Source organism: Chelonia mydas, chromosome 22, assembly GCF_015237465.2.
Source record: "Chelonia mydas isolate rCheMyd1 chromosome 22, rCheMyd1.pri.v2, whole genome shotgun sequence".
NCBI lineage: Eukaryota > Metazoa > Chordata > Testudines > Cheloniidae > Chelonia > Chelonia mydas.
In genome coordinates, this window is record NC_051262.2 from 11,102,550 (window position 1) to 11,125,701 (window position 23,152).

At 41.4% G+C, this 23,152-nt stretch overlaps 1 long non-coding RNA gene across 1 annotated transcript in view; it reads left to right on the plus strand.

The window, feature by feature from the left end:
* LOC122463523 overlaps positions 1 to 21,008 on the plus strand; it is a 92,167-nt gene extending 71,159 nt beyond the window's left edge. Inside the window, exons 4-5 of the long non-coding RNA XR_006286965.1 lie at positions 19,227 to 19,352; positions 20,111 to 21,008. This is a non-coding gene — a long non-coding RNA (uncharacterized LOC122463523). The remainder of the gene's footprint in view (positions 1 to 19,226; positions 19,353 to 20,110) is intronic.
* Positions 21,009 to 23,152: the final 2,144 nt, after the last annotated feature.

The following is a 23,152-nucleotide window of genomic DNA, read 5'->3' on the forward strand; positions in this document are numbered from 1 at the left end:
AACATTTCAAAGTTTATACATTTCACAATATTTTTCATCTAAATCTTGATAGAAGAATTATTAAAAAATTCTGTGTGTGTGTGTGTGTGTGTGTGTGTGTGTTTAACCAGCTCTAGTAGCAACAGTGGAAATTTAAGGGAAAAAAGCCTAGTATAGGCATAGTCTTGTTAGGGGATGTAACAATGTGTGTGTGTTGGAAGATTGCAAATGTAATCCTCTGGTGAGTGTGTGTCTTATAGTGTCCCCCTCTGTGCCACTTCTGTTGAAGGACAGGGGTTTGGTACAGTCCCAAGTAGAGAGTTTGGCTCTTTTGTTCAAGTTGTAGCAGTTAATGCTTTCAGCTTTGGAGGTCCCCAGTTCCATCCCTAGTGTGTTGGCCAAGATGGCAGCCATCACATAAACAGCAAGGAGGGGGAAGGAATTGTTTAAGGTCATTCAAGGGGACAGGATTAAGGTGAAACTGAGCAATTGAAAATATAGGCTTACTCTTTGGAAATTTCTCCTAAGAATGAAGTTTGTGGGGCTGTGGAATAATCTCAGGAAGGAAGTGATAGAATCTCCATTGCTCGGGACATGGTACTTTTCACAAAAGTATGGCCGTTACCTGAAGTGTCCTGGCCAACTTCCAAAGGAGTAGTTAAATTCTGGTTTCAACTGAATAAGAAATTCTTCACTCACTGTCCTAAAGTATTGTGTAGCCTTGCTCTGTGGTGTTCAAAGGCTGCCTGGCACCCCAAAAGCAGCTGCATTTCAGAGATGCATGAAGCGGTCAAGGGAATACGAATCAAGTTAGGAGATTAGGATGTGATTCCCTTTCAGTGGAAGTCACTGTGTGTGTCAGTTATTGTTACTGGTTTTAGTGTTCCGACTGGACTGAGAGATTCTACTGGCTGAATATGTCCTCCTCACAATTAGCACTAATTTGCGGTCTTATTGCCAGCTGCAGCAAAGAGGCCAGATAGTGAATGTGACTCTGGTAACTGAACTCTCCTCTCACCCTTATATGTGGTCCCTCCTCGTCAGGCTTGGGACAGTGCCGTGCCAGGGCCCAAACTGTCCCTTTTCTGTGGATAAACACATGAAAAATGCTGTACAATAATAAGACTGATGAGTAAAGCTTAGCCCCTCCCAACTGAATATTTGAAAGAGGCTTGGATTTTTTGGTGAGACAAACAGAGCCAGACAGGAATACTGAACATAGACGGGGGATGCCAAGGGAATCGTTTCCATAGAAACAAAAACATGGAGGATTTCAGGGCTCTCCCAGCTCTGCCTTACAAACTCGTCTGATTATCTTAATGGTCAATATCATGGATTGAAAAGATGTGGGTGACAGTGAAATGTGATCTGAATTTGCTGCAGGTGTAGAAAGCATTGCACTGAAATCTCTCTCTCATATGGGCTCTGAATGGCTCATACCCTGTGCATAATAGACCTGAGTCTGATATCATGATGGTGTAAATCAGGATTAACTCCATAGCAATCAGTGGAGTTCCATCGGTATACAACTGGGAGAGACTCCGTCCTAGTTTCTTTCATTGATGTGCAGAAAACAAGATCCTTGTCGACTTCTTTGCATCAGTCTCTCATCCATGTGGGCTGATACATATGTGCATGCATGCCTACATACATAATCTTTTGCTTGTAAATCAACAGACAATCGTGTGTTTCATGAAATATTGTTATGAAACATGCCGAATAGAGGCACATACCTTCCTATCATTGGGTTTCTGAGGCTGTCTTGGAGAACAGCCTGCGATTGTTTTTCTTTTGCGTGTTGGGGGAGTTCTCCCCGGCTGGGCAGTTAGGGCTCCTTTAGTCTGCTCTGACCCCTTTACCAAGAAAAGGGGCTAGAGAAGAAACTGACAGGAACTTTCTGTCCTTCTGCACGGTTTCTCTGTTTTTAGTTTCTTTGAAGTACTATTTACCCATGATATCTATGCACTAGGAAACTAGTGCTGCATGGCTGACCTCATGGCATGTCTGACTTCCTATTCAGAATCAGGAAGGACTGGAAATGTCATGAGAGAATCCTGTTAATAAAAAAGAATCTAATAGTTTCTATAAACTTCCAAATTTTGTATTCTTATGGGAAACATACTCCATGCTAGAGATGAGGCCAAACCAAAAATACCAGATCTGAATGCTTCCACATTTGGATCAGGTTCCAAAGTGGAGTGGAACTTTTGTGGCTTGGACTTAGCTCTTCTCTGAACCTTTCAAAACTTGGCCATCACTGGTCATTACTCATTATTATGTGTAGTGTTGGTTTAATGGCTTCTTATGATGTTTTTTTTAAGTAGGGCTGGGCAAACTTGTTCTGTCTGATTTTAAACCAGCATTGAACCTTGTGGGTTATAAAGTTCTAATTTCGTTATAATAGTTTGTGTCCTCTTTAGAAGAGGCTGAAGGTGGGGGAGGGAATAGAAGAAGGGGAAACAGAACTGAAGATGGGACAAATCCTAGGAAACATTCGAATGGAAAATGGGAGTGAGTGGGAAATGAATTGACAGAGGCAGGAAGTAGAACTTTCTAATAGAAAAACATTTCATATATTGTGCAGAGGCCCCCACTTGTAGTAGTTAAGCTTTATGAGCCGTTCTCCCACTTGTAATAGAGCACACAGGTTGTTCTATAGCCAGAAAAACATAGGGTTGTTGTTATTTATTTTTGATATATTGAATCACCCTTGAGAGAGAAAAAACATACAAAATAAGTGCTTAAATTACGGGAAGATGGTTCACACCCTCCAGACTAGCTTTGCAACCCCACAGGATTCTTGGAAAATGTCTTGAGACCCTGAAAACCGCAAGCCTCTCCCATCTCAAAGGCTTGCCTCTCAACAAGCATACATAATGCTCCTGCAGTGTTTAAAGGAAAACATCACAGCTTTGAGAAGGGTCAGCCAGAGATGATATAACTGCAAATACGAAAGGAAATCAAAGAGCTGCAGGGTTCCGCCCATGAGAGAGAAGCAGAATTAGACTCTGCTAGAGCAGCCAACACTGACACAAACTGAACAGGAAGAGATGCCTGGAGAGGAATATTTTTCCTCTAGAACTCGTGTGTGTGAATGCACAGTTAACCCTAACCAATGCTTTGAATTTTTAAGCTTCGAAATGCCCTCCCTGAACTAATTAGCAGGGCTACTATTCCGGTGTTGCCAACTCTCAGGATTTTAGTGTGAAGTGAGTGATATTTGGTGGTGTTCTTAAAGCCCCAGCTCCTGGAGTCATGTGAATATGTGATTAGAGCAATGGGCCCCCGATCTTGGTTGGGGTCTGGATGATACTCTAATACAAATAATAATGCTAGTAATAAAAGGAAAAAGTAAATATGTCCTAATGATTGGAACCATCAAGATGTGCACACAGCTTATTTTACTATTTTTTATCTACCCTCCCTTTTGTGTTCACTTGTGTATTGTTTCAAATTATGACAGTAACCTCTGTGGGGCATAAACTTTGTTTTCCTAGTTTTGTACAGTGCCCTGCACAATGGGGTCCTAAACCTACTGCAATACAAATAATAATAATGAATATTTTTAACCGTAATGTTGGTTGGCAGTGTTTCTCCAACTTTTTCCATGTGGTAATCTCCTTTTCCACACCAGAATCCACCAGAACCTCTCTCCCTGCCTTATTTAGCTGAGATCCAGGGTAAAATTTTCTAAAACACTTACGTCCCATTTTCAAAAGTGCCCAGGGACTAGATTGCGGATAATATTCAGGCACCTAAAGATGGAGACAGGCACCGGGTGCCTAATTCTCATTGATTTCAATGGGAATTAGTCACTTGGTGGAATAAGGTGCCCAGGCAATTCTTATCTGGATCTTTAGATGCCTAAATACCTTTAAAAATCTGGCCCTAAGTGACTTTCAATGAGACTTAGGCACTTAAATTTAGTTTAACCCTTCTGAATTAGCAAAATGGGAAGAGCAGATTGCAATGCCTGGCTTGAAAGCCACTGTTCAGTCTTTAATATTAACTTGCAACCCTGGCCTTCAAGCTAACCTAGTTTCCATCTGCTAAGGTGTAACATATCTTAGACCACTTCATGAAGTTCTTAATCTACAAACATTTTCAGTGGCTGAGCTGCCCCCTGATTCATGTCTGCAAAATATAATTGGACATCAACTCTCACTTTCCTGACCAATTTCCAATTTTTTTTTTCATTTGATTGTGTTTGGTCATCTTTTTTTTTATTTTAAACTATGTCTAGATTTTTATCTGAAATCCATTGATAGTGGTTATGTACGCCCTTTCTGTGCTGTCCAATTGTTTTAATTCCAGGGAGTACTTTGAAGAGTTTAAGTGTGTATTAGATATCAACATTGATGGATCAGCCAAGCAAGGAACATTTGGAAATTCACATATTCCTTCTCTTTGACTTATGATATTTGAAATGTAAGCCTCCTGCATGCCATTAACAATTTGAACATCTATAAACATTTCTCAGTATGTTTAGATTTTGTTTTGGACTAGTTTGAATATGTGCATGTAGTTTTTTCCTTTATCCCATCCAAGAATATTAACTGCCCATTTGGTTTGCTGTTTGCCATTTATTTCATTTGTTTTTCTTCAAAGTAATATCAGAGCAGTTTGTATTGCATAATGTAGAGTAGCGGGAGGCGGCGTGGTCTAGCTGACTGTGCACAAGGCTGAAAGCCAGGAACTCCTGTGTTCCAATACCGCCTCTGACACTAACTTGCCGTATGGCCTTGATAAAGTCATGTAGCACTGTCTCTCAGTTTTCCCAGCTGTAGAATGAAGATATTGTGAATGTGGTATGTTTGAATTAGTGCTTATGCAACACTGTGTGGCACTGAAGTAGAGTTCAGATGGCCTGGTGCTTGCGATGCTAGAGGTCATGGGTTCATTCGAATCCCCATGTGGCTGTTGTTTGGGGAGCTATGCTTTAGTTCAAACAGGAATTATTTCAGGGAAGTTCTATGGCCCGTGTAATGCAGGAGGTCGGACTAGGTTGTCACAGAGGTCCTTTCAGGCTTTAGAATCCAAGAATCTATAAAATTGAAAGTGCTAAGTTTTATTAGAGAGGAGATCAAAACTTTCAGAGGTGTGATTTGTATAAGCACTCAGATGTTTGGATCCTTATCCATACTTCTTTCTCCAAGTGATTAAATCACTTTTGAACTCAGGACTTAGACTCCTAAATAGAGCTGGGGAAATAACTGCTTTTTTTTCCTGTCTGTTCCAAAAAGTTGGGGAAAAAACTGTTTCCTTTTTGAGCTTTTAAAGTCCTTTTTATTTTTTTTAAAGTGACATTGAAATAAATTTCAAAAGAAAAAAATGTTTGAAACTGAAAAATCAAAATGTTTCATCTCAAAAATTTTGAAACAAAACATTTCAATTTTTTGTGGGGGGGGATTTTTGTTCAACAGAAACAATTTGGAAAATTCAGCGCAAATTCATGAAGTGTTTTGGTCAACCTGAATTTGTGTGTTTTTGTGAAAAAAAGTTTTGGGTGCAAGATTTTTCCCAGCTCTGCTCCTAAATCATTTAGATGATTTTGAATATTTTACCTTATATCAATAATTATATTCTGCTTATCTAAACATTCCTTTTGTCGTCTTAAATGCATATGCTTTTTCATGAACTGTCCTGAATTGTTTCTTGTGTAGTATTGCTACGTGCTGTTAAAAAGCTGGCTCGTTGCACCCCAGAGGTGTCGTCAATGCAGTGGTGGCTTAAACTGTCTCCATTACAGTATATTGCTTGGATGAAAAGCCTGTGTCTGTAGCTTAATGGCTAATTTGCAAAACTAAATAAAATCAAGCAACCTTTCAACACTGCATATGTTCTTGCAAGTTTCCCCGAAATACTTCACTGTGGATGCAAAAATGTAGCAAGCGAAGCAGGATGCTTTGCCCAGTTCTGCTGTGATTCTCTCCCATTTAAAGGAACTAGCATGGATATCGTAGTCAACAGATTGATTGGCTGTGTCAATATACAGCTGTAAATAACCGCTACACAGGAGCTGCAGCCTGTTTTTACAAGCTAGTGAGCCAAGCAGTCAGACTTTGGGAAAAGGGCTTCCTGGCCATTTTCAATAGACAAGGAGGTCCAGATTCTTTCAATGGCACGGTTCTAATTTACACCAGAGATTTCACAATCCTGTTCTCTAGCTGTCCAGTACTTGAGCTACCACCCTTGCAAATGAGATTGTTGAATTAGTGCAATTCCACTGTAGTCAAAGGAGTTGCACGGGGGATGAATTTGTCCCACTGAGTCTGTTGGATTCTGTGTACAGCTCCAAAACTGGGCTGTAGTTAGACAGAAGGGATGCCCGCTTGCTGCACGCTGCTTGGTTATGTTAACTTTAGGCGCATTTGTGCGGGACTGATCCAACGCCCATTGAATTCAGTTGGCGGTGGATCAGACCCTTGACCGTTGAGGAGAAGAGACGTAGACGGAAGACCATGCCCTAAGCTAAAAGGACCTCAGCAGGACAGTTTCAACAAGGTTCTCATGCAAGTTCTCAGTTTCCCAGACTTAAATAGCTATCAAGTGGTGACTCAGCACAAGATCCAGTCCTACGATTGATGGGAATTGGGGTGGTTCCATTGACTAACGCTGAGGACCAGACCCATTATCACTAGAAAGAATTCGACACCTCTTTGACTATTTAATTTGTTTGAAGTGAGATGGATGAAATAATGTACATCTCAAATTGGGGATTAATGGGCCTTTTCTCCAGTCTTGCTAGCGTAACTCCATTGAAGTCAGTGTCGTTATGCTCATGTGAAAATGATGTGAGTGAAAGGAGAACCAGACTCTGTCACTGTAAGGACACCGGCTGCCTCAGTCATATGTACACACAACATATAAAGAAGTTGGGGCAAGGAATCACAGAATCCAGATATGGAAAAACCTTTTAGGTAGCTGAGTTTATCCCGGTCGCACAGGATTATTCTGTAGTGTATGTTTGCTAAGAAATTTGTCCAGTCTAGTTCCAGCAAACAGGATCTCCACTTCTTCCTACAGGACACTGTTCCACAGATGTAATTGTCTAGAACTGTTGACTGGCATTCAGCTGGGTCAGGTGTACACGAGTCATTGGTTACTTTTCCTAGTTCATGCTGGACAGTGTACAATGCCAGTGTCCAGCAGGGCTCTGTTGATTTCTTTAATGAAGTGTGGCTAAAAATTCCCTAGGCCAGATCTGCTCTGTTATACTTGTGTAAACTAAATTCCGCTGAAGTTAGTGGAGGTAATGCAGCTTTATACTGGTATAAATGGGAATAGAAGTTGGCCCTTAATGTTTTTTTATGGGTTGCATGGTATCACTTGGTGTCAGTAAAGATGTACAAGAATATATCCAATATCAGCTTGTGAGGGTTTTCCAATAGGCAGTTCAGAAGATTTTTAATGAGCTTTAATAGAAAAATAGAAGATTTCCAATAGGGGTCAGGATTTCTTGTTTCTATTCCTGATTGCCACTGACTTGTTTCATGATCGTGGGCAAGTAATAATATCTCTTCACCTTTTGTTTTTGCTAAAATCAAGTATGCTTTCAGTTTAATGTTGATTGCATCCTTTGATAGAGACGATAGCCTTCATTTTCAATGGGATGGACTCTATGTACCTGACTCACTACTGCGTTAGTCTAGTTTAATTTTCTTTTTGCGAATACAGACTAACACAGCTGCTACTCTGAAACCTTTAATTTGGGTGTAATTCTGTTAAAATCAGTGGAGTTACATCCCGGTAAAACTGGACGAATGCAGTGGTGAATCAGGATCTATAATCCTAGTAGATCTTGACCATCTCTAACTTGTATGAGCCATCTGTAAATGGGTCTAATGATACTTAAGCACCTTCCAGGAGTGTTGTGAGGCTTAATTCACTATGTGTGTGTATCCATGATCCTTGGATGAAAACTAGAATATAAGTGTGCAGTACTTTTATGATGGTGATGAAGAATATCCCTCTCTCTGAGGAACATTAGCATTTTGAAAGCCTTTAGGGTCCCATCTAACTCCCACTGGAGTCATTAGAAAGACCCCCACTGACTGCTCCAGGAGTTGGATCGGGTCTTAAATGGAAAATTCTTCTTGGTTCTTCCAAAACACATCGCACAGGGGAAACTTTGCCTATATTTTCCCAGAAGAATTTTCTCTTTCAGTTCAGAATTTTTATCAGCAATTCTTATGCTAACAGGGGTCAGGAGAGGAGATGTTTCTCACGTTACACTTGAAGCTTCTCATGAATAATGGCCTATATCTCTTCTATTGTCTGTCCAAAACATAAGCAACCAGACATAAGGCCAGAGGAGAAATTTAAAGAGTGCTGAATGAGCCAGCAGGATGGACCCAAGAGCTAAGATAGGGAATGAAATAAATACAAGGTAGAGCAGATGGTTATTTGGAGAAATGTTTGAGCAGATTAACTACTCAGCAACTAGAGAATTAGTCAGATTCTCTAGTTAAAAAGTACCTTGAATCTTCTGAGTGAGATTAAGAGAATTGCAGATGAAGATCACTGTATCCAAAATAAATTAAAGATCGTTATTCCCGAGAGAATTTTTTAAGTGTTAAGTATGCTCACTGGGCTTTTTACAGAAATCTGTTGGGGGTTGCTCATGCTACACTTTGGGCTGCCATTTGCTCCAGTTTAGGAGCAATCTGTTTATTTCAAAGTACTTTCTTTCCATCATCATTATCTTCAAGTTAATTTCTTTTCATTTTTCTATTTCCTAAAAATTATGTGGCTAAAATAGTTGAATAGTTTCTAGTTTGAGCAGGATGAGTATTCCCACCTGAATTATATGGGATTTTGAAGGGAAATGAAATCCCCCTGAAAGCTCTTTCATTTTTGTTTGGTAAGAAAGCAACAGCCATCTGATTTTAATTTTTATGTATGCTTTTTTATTGATGTTGATGCAATAACAGAAAAATATAAAGCACCATTGGTACATGGAGTTACAATCTGAGAGCCCAATCTCGCAAACATCAATGCATATGACTAACTTTATGGATGTAAGTCGTCCATTTGAATTCAGCAGGACCACTCTCGTGCATAAAGTTTGTAATGTGTGTAAACGTGTGCTGTAACTTCAGACTCTCGCCATATGTTGATGGCAATTTGTTTTCTGGGTAGTGTTGGTTTTTGCAACAACAATGGAATATCTTCAGAAATTTCAAGTCTCTAATCAGGATTTGCATATGATTTTCAGCTACATCCACCTCCCCCAAAGCTCATTGGGCCAGAGAACTTCAGACTGGTGTAAATGGGTAAAACTATATTGAGGTCAATGAAGCTGCACTCATTTACACCTGCTGAAGATTTGGCCTGATGGGTAGTCTGCAAGCATTTTCTTTTGGGTTTGAACAAACCCAGTTTTGACCCTTAGAACCAGCAAGTTAAATGAAGTTGCACATCAAGCGTAAACATTGGGTTCATACCCCAAAGAAATCCCTTCAGGACACTCTGTGAAGCAAACTCCCTGGGCCAGAGCTTCAGGTGGTACAAATTGGGCCCCTTTACACCAGGGGAACTCACTGCTGCAGGTGGCCATTGAGTCAAAGGACAGTGGTTGGCTTTGAGATCAATAATCATAATTATGCAGGCTATGATAAGAGTGATAAAATCATCATGCTTAGGTCCACAAGCTAACTACTGCAACGGTGAGGGACAACGTTCACCTCCCTATGTCCAGCAGATTATATATGGCTCACTGTATTGTGCAAGTGAGATTTGCCTTCCTGTGAAATATAAATCACTGACTTAAAAGAAGAGTGGCAAGTCGGTGTTTTCTATTAAAGCTCATTAAAAATCAGCATAAAACAGCTTCTTCAGACTCACCTCAGTTCATCCTGCATCTCAATAGTTGAGTAAATAAGAATTGTTGATCAACCCGCTGAATTGTAAATATTTTTTGCTTCGGTTTATCCTTGCAAAATCTAGGATTAAGATCTTCTTTAGAAGAGTCATTTCCATACTTTTCAACCTGCCAAACCCGAAGTGTGGGTGTGTATATGGTTGGAGGGGCTTTGGGAGGGAAAGAACCAACTTAAGGGACACAAGAAAATGATTAGGCCGCTGAAAGTAAGATGGGATTCATTTCTGTAGCATAAAAAACATTTCCCATAACCTCACTTTCATGAGTTTGTGTTCCTGATGTGTATCATAGAAGTGAGACAGATTTGGGTCTAAAATGAAGGACAGCTGAGACGTCGGATAAAATTTTCAAAAGCTCCTGAGTCCCATTTTCAAAAGTAACTTAGTTACTAAGGCTGGGATTTTCAAAAGACCCTAGGAGTTTTAGGCTGCCAAATCCAAGTGAAAACGAATGGGAGTTGGGAACCTAGCTTCTTAGACTTCTTTGAATATCCCAGCCTAAGTCTCAGGAGATTTAGGCACCTAAATGCCTAAAGACCAGATTTTTAAAGTTATCTAGGTGCCTGAAGATGTAGATAGGTGCCTAGTGGCATTTTCAAAAGAACCTAGATACCTGACTCCTAGTCAGATCAATGTAGGTTGAGCACCTACTTAGACACATTTGAAAATCCCACTAGGAGCTTATCTGCATCTGAAGGTGCTTAAATAACTGTGAAAATAAAAAATTTCCTTTAGATTCCTCAGTCACTTTGGGTAAAATTTTCAAAAGCATCTATGTCTCAATATGGCTTTTCAATATTATAGTTGTAATTAAATGGTTTAAGGGGGGCAAACATCACTGATGAGGGGACAAAAGCTAACTGCTTCTGTACGGGTGACTATGAACGTGGCTGTATTGTTGATTCCTTTCAGAGGCGCATGGTGCCACTTTCCATCCCTTGCTGTACTCAATGCACTGCAGCAGATATTCTTACCCAAAAGATCAACTCGGTGTCAGGACGAGGGTGACGAGATAGCAACTGTTGAAAAATCGGGACCGGGAGGGTAATAATTGCCTATGTAAGACAGAGCTCCTAATATCAGGACAGGCCCAATAATATCGGGATCTCTGATCACTCTAGTCAGGGCAATGTTTCTTCTGTCGTTTACTTAAGCTCATGATCATGCTATAGTAGAATGATGGCATGGGTGGAGTTGTGTCAAATCTCAGTGCTGGCCTAGGGGAAGGCACAAGTATTTATACTCAGTCAGTGTATTACACAAGGACCAGGTCTAATTTGTACATACAATTGCATATTTTTTTCTTTGAAATTTTATGCCTCCAGTTATACGGTGCAAGGGCTGGCTTCCTTGGAGTTCAGATCAGCTGAGCTAATAGCTTCCAAATTGTATGGTGGTCTAGAGGGAGGACCTTCTGGCCTGCATCTCTGCTTTCATCTCTTACTACCTCCATGTAGATCCCCACAGTGCAGAATCAGGGCCTAAAATCATAAGCGCCTCAGAGCAAGGAGAGTCTGACTCCAGGATATGTACAGCCCTGAGCATGCTGTTGGAACTTGACCAGTGATGGATGATAATTATGATAGGTACTTGACAGGACATCAGCCGGATGACTTGAGGACGCCACTTGTATGAAATGCAACCCTGAGGCAGCCTGTCTGGGCTATTAACACAGAACAAAGGGTGAGAGAGACAGGGGTTCTGCAACAGGGGTTCTGCCTCCTGCTATGGCAGCAGTGTCTGGGGATCATAAATGTCTTGCAAGGGGAGAATTCCCTCAGCTCAGGCACTGTGTTGAGCCTTCATAAGTGGCCGTATGCTGGCCTCCCACTGTAGGCTCTGGTGCAGAGGGTGTGCTGGAAGTAGAGCCAGGGGTGGCGTCGGCAGGGGCATAGTGAAGAGTGATCTAGGGGAATCTAAGTCTCTCTCTGTGGTGGAACAGCCCATAGCAAACCCTAGGGTTGCTCTAATTTACACCAGAAGCTGAACCGGTCCCAGGAGCAGCCCAGAATCCTGAGGGTGCCAAGGAGGCATAAAATCCCCTTTCTCCTTCTTGTGCATTCTGCTTTAGACCTCCAGGAGGTGCAACACAAAGCCACAGCCCATATAGCTCTTCCTGCCAAGCCTGATGTCTTAGAGAAGAGATCCCAGCAGGGGAATCAAGAGGCCAATTAATAAAACCCCTTTCTGTGTCTGCTTCCTCTGTGTGTGTTCTTGGCCTGTCTCCGACGATCCTAAAGACCAGGGCTTGGTCCTTAGAACGCCATGTGAACTAGGAGCAGCAGGTTCGTATAAATTGGGAACAAAACTGGTCACCAGAGGATGAAAATCTGGCCGGCAGAGCCGATTAGACGTGCTCAGAAGAGTTCGCAATCTCCCTGCCGGGCACCCTGTGGGCCCACAGTGGAAAACAAGCCTGTGTGCTGCCAATATTTAAATATGTGATTCTATTGTTTTGTCTGCAAATGAGATCAGTTAGGAGGAAAGAGCTCAGCACATCTCAGTGTTTAATTTTTTCCCCTATGCCATCGCTAGGGATGTGAAGCATCAATCACCCCTCCTGCAAACGTCTTCAGGCTGTCTCGTTCGCTGCCTCTTTGCCTTTTTCATGCCTGGAACCAATTTTCCATCCTAGGCTGCCATCCTCCCATGGGCCCCTCCCGCCCCTTAGTTGGGATGTATCCAGGACCCCCTTTTAGCAATACGGCAAGGGCAGGTCACGACACACCTGGGTTGAGAACTCCTGTTCTATTCTATTCTATTTAGATTCTCTTATGCCATACCCATCATCATGGTATCTGAACACCTTCCACTAGTGCACTGAGTGATATGACTAGTATCTGGCCTGTCAGTTCTTTCTTTCCTTCTCCCAGGGGAGGGGGATTACATGTGCAATCTCTCTCTATGGCCATGTCTACACTACGAGCCAGGGGTGTGAGTCCCCTCATGTACACATACTCACAGTAGCTCGAGGAGAGCTAGCACGAGTATGACTAGTAATGTAGCCGTGGCAGCAGAAGCAGTCACAGCGGTGGTGCAGCTTACCTGTGCCGCATACGTACCCACTGGTTTCAGGCAGGCGTTGTACTTAGCATGGCTAAGGTTGTTGGGTATAGGGTGGTGTTGGTGGCCTATGGTATGCAGGAGGTCAGACAGGATGAGCTGGTGGTCCCATATGACCTTCAATTCTAGGACTCTATGAATCACACCCCCACCGCATAATGTAGATGTAGCCTATGTATGTGTGGGTGTGTATATGAATGTGTGTATAATATCTATAGTGTATCCTTGTGTGTATAAACTCACACATGTCACAGTGAATTAATTGTATAAGTACCTGGCTAAATCACCGCTATCCTACCATCATACCCTTGATCTCCCAAGAAATTTCACCAGAGCTAAATTTGTCCCATTACATGTACTGGGGAATGAGGTGAGATCATGTGTCTGATGTAGAATGCAGTGGTCCAGCCCGGTACCTGTACAACTGATTCTCCATGGTGTACCCTCTCGAGCAGTTGCCTTGCGTCTGCCATTTGGTGCTGCCTCTCCTCATCCCAGTGACTTCATCATTTATTTTAATTAAGCTCTCCCAGTTCTTGCTTGTGGGAAATCTTTAGTTTAAAACAGCGAGGGAGAGAGCTTGCTCTTCTAGCAGCTTTCTTCCCAAGAGTTTGAAGTTCTGAGATCCTCCGAAGTAGCCCAGGTGTACCATACTGTTGTTATGCTGTGAGCAAAAGAAAGGTCTCGTGGCTGGAACCCAGGAAATCTGGGTTTGATTCATAGCTTATTAACACACCTGCTTCCTGACTTTGAGCAGTCACTTAGGCCCAGATCCTCAAAGGTATTTATGTGTGTAGCTTCCAGGGAAATCACTGGGACTTAGGGTGCCTACATATCTTTTGGGGAGCTGGGCCTTTTAATCACTTTCCAGTTCCCCATCTGTAAAATGATTCTTCAAACAATGCTTCCCTGCAACTGTTGTGACGATAAATCCATAAATAATTGGATACTACCTTGGTAGCAGTCATGTAACTCTCCAGCTAGGTAAAAAGTGAAAAGGTGACCTGGGGATCAAGAGGAGGAGGATGGTTTTTATTTCTAGATGGAGCTGGTTGATAGCTGTAATCTGTTTTGGGATGACCATAATTTGGATAACCCATTGCCCCTTCTTGGGGCACTGCTGCGTATAGCAACGTTGACTCTACTATACGGTGTAGTTATTGGCGGTAATGTTTCCTTTGCTTTTCACATTTATGCTGAAAGGCCAGGTGCTAAGATGTTTGCTTAGGTTTGATCTAGTGATTATTAAACTACCTATTACCATTGTTGACTCAGAGGCAAATCTCCTTATTTCAGTATGGCCAGATTGTCTTTCCAAGAATGGTACTAGGGTCCCCCCCAAAAGCATTTTCATTACCATTGGAATGCTTTGAGTATTAAGGTGAGCGGGAAAGATATTAGACGATATGTAGGAACTGGCTAATCCCCACGCTCTGTGCCAAGTTTGGAGCTACCAAATACTTCCAAGGTCCACTCTACTATACATTTCCCTTGGCCTTTTGTGGCTCACTAGCTACAATCATGCTTCTTCCCTTTTCCGCAGATGTGGGTAACTTACTAACATGGGCAGCTATGATTGCACATGGTTCTCTAGCAGAGTAGTAATTTACAGGTAGTCACAGGCTACTTCCGCATTTTAAAAGATGCATCTATATTGTTGAGATTAGCATATCCCCTATTGGCTTTCCTTTTTGTTAATCTGTTAGAGTTGTTGCATCCAGGCCATTCAAGGATCCAACTTTAAAACTTGAGGGTCTGATTTCATCAAGTGCTGAGCAACAGTAACCACACTGGAAGTCAATAGCAAAGGCAGGTAGACCACACCTCTGAAAAGCAAGCTTTAAGTGTATACGTATCTCATGGAATGAATGTTGGGCTCCACTAACTAGCTAAGTCCACCTGTCCCGAAAAACTCCCCACCAACAGTGATCGGAGATGAAACTGATAAAGTGTGATCTAATGGAGTGAAATTCAGGATTACTTGGTTCTGTTCTTGGCTCTGCTGTTGACCTGAGAGGGTGGTCCCCTGGTTAGGGTGCTAGCCTGGGACTCTACAGAACCCCTGTGGATAATAGCACTGACCTATCTTACAAGGGTGTTATGAGGATAAATGCATTAAAGATTGTGAGGTGCTCAGATAGTACAGGAATGGGGCCATATTAATAGCCAAGATAGGCAGATAGTCTAGTGGATTGTATTTAGGAGTCCTTGGTTTTATTTCCATTGACCTTATGCAAGTCACTCCCCCTCAATTTCCTCGTCTGTAAAATGGGGCTGAATATACTCTCCTTGATTTATAAAGTGGTTTGAGGCCAGTGGATTAAAAGGGCTGTGTAAGAGCCAAATGCCTTTTTTGCTTCAAGGTTTGTTTATTTCAGTCTGATTTTCACACAAGTATAGCCTTCACACGACCCGCTCGGAAACGATGGCAAGAACAGCAAAGATTCTCTCAGGCTTGTGTGTATGATCTTTTCTTTTCTATCTTTTGCTTGGAGCCTTGAGAAGATTAAAGGGTTGTTGTATGAGCCTAACTCTGACCCAGGGGGGTCATAAGTAAAAGCAAGAGAAGTACACAGTGAGCACTTCAAAGTGCTTCAGAGCACAACTCTTACTTCAGTTCCATTAGAAATATCGAAATTGCCATGCCAGATTAGACCAATACTTTGTCTAGTCCTGCCCTCACAGTAGCAAAGAACTTAAGTTTCAGAAGAAGATTTAAAATTCTTCGAATGGACAGTTATGTAAATCATATTGGTGGGGGGTATTTCTTCCTAGCTGTTAGTAGTGGGCTCATGTCCCGAAGCATGAGGACTGGGGTCCTTTATAAATATTTCTCCTTGTTACTGTAACTGTCTATGATATTCTTATTACTGATATAAATATCTAAACTTTGAACCCTACTAAGAGCTTTGTCTCAATAATATTTTGCTGCAGTGAGTTCCGCAGGTTAATTATTTGTAAAAAGGGGCTAAATCTTTACCTACATTTACTTCAGTTGAAAAGTGCCATTGTAATGCTACAGTTCGATAGGGTTCTTGGAGATGGCTCTGGGTATGCTTCCTAGACAATGAAGGGGCAGAAAGGAAATTATGTAGGTGTCTGGCTGGCTGTGTCCCACTTGAGTTGACCATTTGAATGCCACTGAGATATAATTATATTGTGTTGTGTTGTGTGCTTGGGTGCCTAGAGCTTTGCATGGGCATCTTTTTAGTTATTGTTTATAAATAAATGAAATAATGACGTTATTTCAACATTGTGATTGTTGGGAATTTGAACCTAGGCCCTACCTAGCTAAGAACATGAGCAAGAACAGATCCTCTAGCAGACTCCAGTCCTCTGTTGATCAGGCACAGAGGGGGATATACATAGAGGGAAAGTGTTGTTATAACTGTGATTTGTAATTATTACTTTCCAAAGCGTAGGGTTGGTCACATGTGTTAACAGCTCGGGTGGTTTTACTGTATGCCTCTTGAGACAGGGTCGGGCCAGATGGCTACGGGAGAGTAATAGAAGGCAGATATATGAGCCCCATGTTAAGTAGGTTCCTTTTCCCTGGGTAAGGTAACAGGAAAGGTTCCAGAACCATCAGGAACCTTCTGGAGACAATTAAGACAGACAGGCTGATTAGAACACCTGCAGCCAATCAAGAAGCTGCTAGAATCAATTAAGGCAGGCTAATCAGGGCACCTGGGTTTAAAAAGGAGCTTACTTCAGTTTGTGGTGCGCGTGTAAGGAGCTGGGAGCAAGAGGCGCTAGGAGCTGAGAGTGAGAACACGGACTGTCGGAGGACTGAGGAGTACAAGCATTATCAGACACCAGGAGGAAGGTCCTATGGCGAGGATAAAGAAGGTGTTGGGAGGAGGCCATGGGGAAGTAGCCCAGGGAGTTGTAGCTGTCGCACAGCTGTTCCAGGAGGCACTCTAGACAGCTGCATTCCACAGGCCCTGGGCTGGACCCCAGAGTAGAGGGCAGACCCGGGTTCCCCCCAAACCTCCCAACTCCTGGTCAGTCACAGGAGGAGTCGACCTGGACTGTGGGTTCAGAAAAACGGCCAAGCTGAGGGCTGCCGTGAAGCTCCAAGGCGAGCAAATCTGCCAATAAGCGCAAGACCCACCAAGGTAGAGGAGGAACTTTGTCACACTCTCTATACCTCAACCAGACAGGTACTTGGGTTTTTCTGTTGACAGTGACTACCAGAGGCTCAACAGCTTTCGCAGCACGATAAATTTCCACAAGGCCAGACGCTCCCTTCCCCTACACTACTGTGTGAGACAGACAGTTTTAGAAGCATCCTCTTTATGCAATTCATCTGCAGTCATAGCACTATAAGCTCTTTCGAGAGTGTTGAGGAAAAGCCCCTGAAAATTCCTCCCTAAAGCTTGTCTCAATTTATTTTAAAAAGGCACGGTTATTGTATTTCTTGAAGTCTGTCTGCAGCTATGGCAGAAGGAAACAGATGTAAGCAAGCCTATCCATTCCTTCCTTCCAAGGCTCTGTTAGTTCCTGGATGGCAGCCAATGTTCAAACCAGGGCTCAAGGCGGTACCGCTTTCTCTCCTCTCCCTGACCTGCTAATAGACAAGACATTTGTACATTGCTGAACGCTGGAGTACACATTGTGCTTTGCAACTGGACAGTCTAGGGTACTCAACAGAGTTGTAAATCTCCAGTCCTACCTTTCGTCGCGGGAATCTTGGATATTGTCAGAAATAGTCCCTTGTGAGCTGCCCTAGATTTAAAGAAAACCGCCCTCCCCCAGTACACACAACGAAAGTAGCTGGAGTTGCTGTTGATACAAAGTCTCCTGTTAGCCAGAAAGTGATCAAAACAACCTTGTGACATGAGTGATTGGCTGTGTGTATGGCATCAGTTCTATGATACAGGGGGACTGCAACATGTTTGTCGGGTTCTGTACGGCAAAGCTTTGATAATTTTTGTCATCGAACCAAAGTCTTATGCCAGTTCAATGATGTAAGGTCATTTTAATTCCGTCCCACAGTTGTTGGTGGGTTCCTCCCGCCCCTTTTCCCTGGAGGTTAATCACTGCGTGAGGTGATTGTCCCTGGCGCATTCTGTGATCTGGAAATTTGGTTGCTAATTACTGCCTTAGCACCAGGGAAGGAATCTGCAGAGTCCTGCTCTGTGAGTGACTGCACTGGTCCATGATTTGAACTGCAGGATTTTTCTGGCTAACTATGAGTCTAATGGGGGTTGACCAGTCTGCGTCTGGAAGAAAAATGGACTCCCCTTGTAATCTAGAGTGTATACCTAATAAACTCTTAGCACTTCACAAGCTTAGCAACACAAGAAGGAAAATACCTGTCCGGAAAGGGAGATAATCCCATTTTAGGAAAAGCATAGTTGACTTTCTTTTTACTTTTCTGGATTTGGGGGGAGGAAAGGGGGAGACTTGTGTAATCGGGCCCAAACCTCCCTAAAAATCTTGCTCAGAGGATGAAATATTTCTTCCCCTTTCCCTTTCTGGTCACGTTTTACCTCTGGAGTTACTCAGCGAATTAATAGGTATAGAAATGCAAAGCTCTTTTCTTATTACACGCCATCGATCTGATTGCAGTGTCATTAATTGAAAGACTCGGGAAATGTGATGGATGGTTCGGCTCAGGATTCCACATTCATTTTGGCGTAGCCCTGCAGGAGAAAAGCTGCATGAAGCTGATTGAAGGGCTCTTTTTGTCTGACATGAATTATTCTTTCATTGTCAAATCTTGTAACAGCATTCAGACATAGGGAGATTTACAATGTGAAATCCTAAACGGGGTCTAGTCTTAAAATAAAATTAGGAAGGAAAAGGCTTTATCGTACAACATCGAAAATAGCTATATTTGTAAAAAAAAACAACAATCCTATTTCTATAAATTAAATCTCTTCTGCGAAACCCAAGGGGTTAACTTTGCTCACTCAGTTTTGAATTTGTTCAATGTTAAGGCCACAGATGAAAAACAATTGCTTTAATTATGTAACTATTGTCAACGTTTTTATTACAGCCGAAGATGTTTGAAAGGGTTTGTTTGTTGGTTGGTTTGACTACTGTCATTTACCTATGATATTGATTTGCCCATTAATCTGTGGACCCCAGTTGTCCTATAAAATTATAGTTGAGATTATTTTTATTAGGTCAAAAAAGAAGCAGGCAATATTTAAATAATTAGTTTGAAAGAAATTGTTTAGAATTTGGGAAAGCAGGAAAATATACAATATCGCCTGTGCTCTCAACATTTCAGATTTCACCCGATTTGTCTCTGACAGCAAATCTTGTTAAATGTCTTGTGATTTTGTTCTTAGCTGATGATCCTGGAGAGTCCTACTGCCTAAATTCCTGTTGCTCTTTTGTCTGTTAAATATTTGTGCCATGCTACTGGGAAATGCCTACAATATCACCAAATGGAACAATAAATATCCAGCATGAAGGTACAGTCCATCCCTTACTTGTAATTGATGTTACTGGGTAAGAGTTTTTAATGCAAAATAGCCACCCAACTTGTAGTCTTATTTGAGAATAAAATAGTGAAATAACATTATAAATTGTAAATATATGAATGCCTAGGGAGGGAGGGAGGGAGCTAAATTAGACAGATTAGATGAAGAAAAAACATTGGTTTAGATTAGTGGTGTCTATTCATCTAATTATTTTTTAAGAAAACGACTCATTTTATCAGCATGTGGTATGTTTTAAGGACTGAAGGTATTAGAAACCAGGCTGTAAACTCAATACAAAATGGGCTAGGAAACAGAAGAATTAGACATAAAATATAATAATGAAAATGATCTATCTCAGCCTACCTACTTGCCTAAGCAGTTATAACACATCCACTACAGAAATTCAGATCTTCTACTGTTCTATTTGCCTGCGTGCCCCCCTCAAATGAGACAACACATTGAGTGTGATTATTTTGTGTTACAAACTCTTAAATAAACATTCCTTTAACTTGAAATATATATTGCAGGCAACACATTGGTCCAATAAGGAGGATTAGTAATTCATACTAAAGTAGAAAATAGCCTATTCACATACTATGAAATCAAATGAGTTGCTGGGAATGGTTGTCCTGTCCCCCTCCCTAGTCTGTATATAACACCCTCACATATGTATATTAAGGTCTCATTCTTCAGTGAAGGGTGAGATTATTTTGTAGAATCTGTTATGCTTTTGTCTCTCTCTCTGATAGGACCTTTGGCAGAGGGGCTGAGAGCAGGGTTGTTTTCGTGGGACTGCAGATCCTTGCTAGTGCTCTCCTTATCGTACTGATCCTGTGGTGTGTCTCTTTCAGAGAGCACAGAGACTAGGATAAACCCTGCTCTTGGCATATTGGAAATCTGCTGTCACCATAGCACCTGCAATTCCCAACAGCTAAATTTTGAAATGAAGTGCATGGCAGGTCAGCACCATTTAAAATTTAAAAAAGCCTGTTACTCCTTTCGTTCGTGCTGTACAATCTGCTCTGGGATTCTTGCACTCAGGGCTTCATTTGGTCAAGAAATTGTTTTACTGAAGCTGCCCTTTAATCGTGTTTCATTGAGAACACCTGCTGTGTGGTTACCAGCGACTAGTTATTCACTACTTTTTCTAGCCATTACTATTCTCTTATTGGGGAATTTCTCTTAGGGGATGTATTTTTGCTGCTTTGTTTTTTAAAGAGGGTTTTGTTTTTAAGCCTTCTCAGGCTGTATAAAGTTGACGACTTTTCAGGGTCACTGGGAGGGGAAAAAATGGTCTCGTGTCACAAACAAGCCTTCCAAGGATTGTGATAAAAGTAGCAAGAGAGCTAACGAGATAGTTAGGCAGCACATGTCTCCATGTGGGACTTTGTGGGCACATTATCCACGAGAAAAAAATGCTACTTATAAGTAACAAACTAATTCCATCAAACGATTTAATTTTTAATCTGTGCCATATTTCAAAACATTCCTTCAAATTAAATTTCAATTGACACTAGAGTTGTTCTTATGAAATCTCTGGACATAAAATTGCCCACAGGTTATAGTCGCATCTTTGAAATATTCTGCGCTTAACAGACCGTAAACAGGGTCTTTCTCATCCTTACCTCTTATTGTGGAGTCAGGGTGATGGTGGATTTTTTGATCTGGGAAGGTGTCGTCTTTTTATTTTTGTCGTTCTTGATTACGTTGCACTTTTCTGGTTTTCCTAAGATGAAATTCATTTGTCAAGCTTAAAAACAAATGAGGATAAAATGTTCTGTATTTTTCTTTTTAATTGTTAGGCTAACGTCTATAAACACGTGCGGAAAACACCCTTAAAATGTCCTTAAAAATAACCGTTACGTTTAAAAAATTAACAGTTTCGGTTTTTAAGAGGGTATAATTTGCTCATTTTGCGGGCTTAACTTCAATACAGTCAACCCTCTTTTAGTCTCTTCTGAAGAAATTAAATTTCATACATATTTATATATTAAATTATCAAATACATATTTGTCAAATGCATCTTTAACTCCAGAACAGTTGATTAAAAAAAAAGTAAGGATGCACAGCTACGGATCAGAGAATCTCTTTCATTAAAACCTTAAATTGCCATTTATTTGTTTGTTTAGTTCAGTTTCTTTTTATTGTGTTGTCCAAAGAAAAATATACAATGCCATGTCTAATTATGTTAGTATTCACATTAATAACCTGTAGCTTTACATAACAATGAGCACTAAACATTGAAAAGGCAGAAACAGATGCAATTATTTGTTGCTAGCTAAGTTACTGTACGTGACCCAGGTGCTGTATTATTATTTGCATGTGTTTCCCACCTTTGTTCACTCAGACACATGGGGATCTCAAGCTATTGCTGACTAATTGATAGTTGTAGTAGCTGCTATAGGCTCCTTAGATTAGAAATGCATGCAGACGTGTGTCTTGATTCAAACATTAAGGAACACACACTCTCACTTACTTACATGGGCAGAAAGTCTTCATACTAATAGAGGTGTGGGATGGAGATAGCAGGACATAAAACAGAAGAGAGAGAGGGAGAGAGAGAGAGAGACAGAGACAGAGAGATGGCATGCAGCATATATACCCCTACAAATAGTTCTAAAATGCGTTTGCAAATGCAGAAGTCTTCAGAACCTTCCAACAGTTCAGAACACCCTTTTTATCTCTTCTCTGCGGGACGTCTCCTCCAGATTACTCGAAAAAAGCGGAAAAGGTGAGAGCTCTGCCATCTTAGCTCTGAATTCATCTGATTTCCTTCCCCCCCCCCACCCCCCTGTATTCCTCATGCCATTGTCCATTCTTATGATGGCAGCCGCCCTTGCTCTTGAATGCAAGTGTCACAGCGGGAGCAAAAAGGGTTCAGGGCTGCATTGTCAAAGCCATGGTTGCTTATTGTTTCTTAGCCTTTCACTGCTCTGCTTTTCCAAGCCTCTTTCCCTATCAGTGGCCCCTGTCAAGGGGAGGAGTAGGGAGAAAATTGCAAGAGTTAGTCGTCCTTTTTATTGCACACTGTTATGATAAACAGCCCAGCAATAGATTCCACAAAATTAGGAATTATAACGATGGGACGGGGTGGGGTGGGGAGAATTCTTTGTAGGTTTGTGTTTGTCGCTGTCCATCTGTCAGAAGGTTGGTTCTTAGGAAAGACTTTTGTATTGCTGTTTTGGCCAGCCAAAAAGTAGAAGCAGCTGCAAAGTGAACAGTGAGCTATTTAGCCACAAGGTAAAAATTTCCTGTTGCTATTTGGATACTGAAGCTTTTCAATCTTAAGGGGGAGAAAAAGCAAATGAAGCAAATGAAGGGGGAGAAAAAGAAAATGACTGAAGGCATTTCTTAGCTGTGGTCCATCCATCTATCTATATTTTACGTATAAAAGCAAATTATGATGATTGCAACTTGGCTTCTTTTGAAAAAGGTTCAACAAAGAACAAGGTTTTTGTTTTAGAACATTGAATCTTGCACTGGAAAATGAAGAGGGGAGCAACTTTCTTGTTCTAGTCACAAGAAAGACGCCGGGTTGTCAGTTCATCTTAAAGTAAAATTGTGTCGTAATTTTTTCCTCCCCCAACAAAAATTGTGCTCAAGTGTGTAGTTGACATTTATATATCTGTCTGATTGTTTTCCACAAACAGGCCAGCTTTTCCGGTACCCCAACTTCAGGGAGGTTACAAAGTAATGGCCTCAAAAGTTTTTTGTTTAACTATGTCCTGGTATTAAAAACAAATTGTATTTATAAAATGTGGCTTCCAGTAAGAATACAAATGCATTTAAGT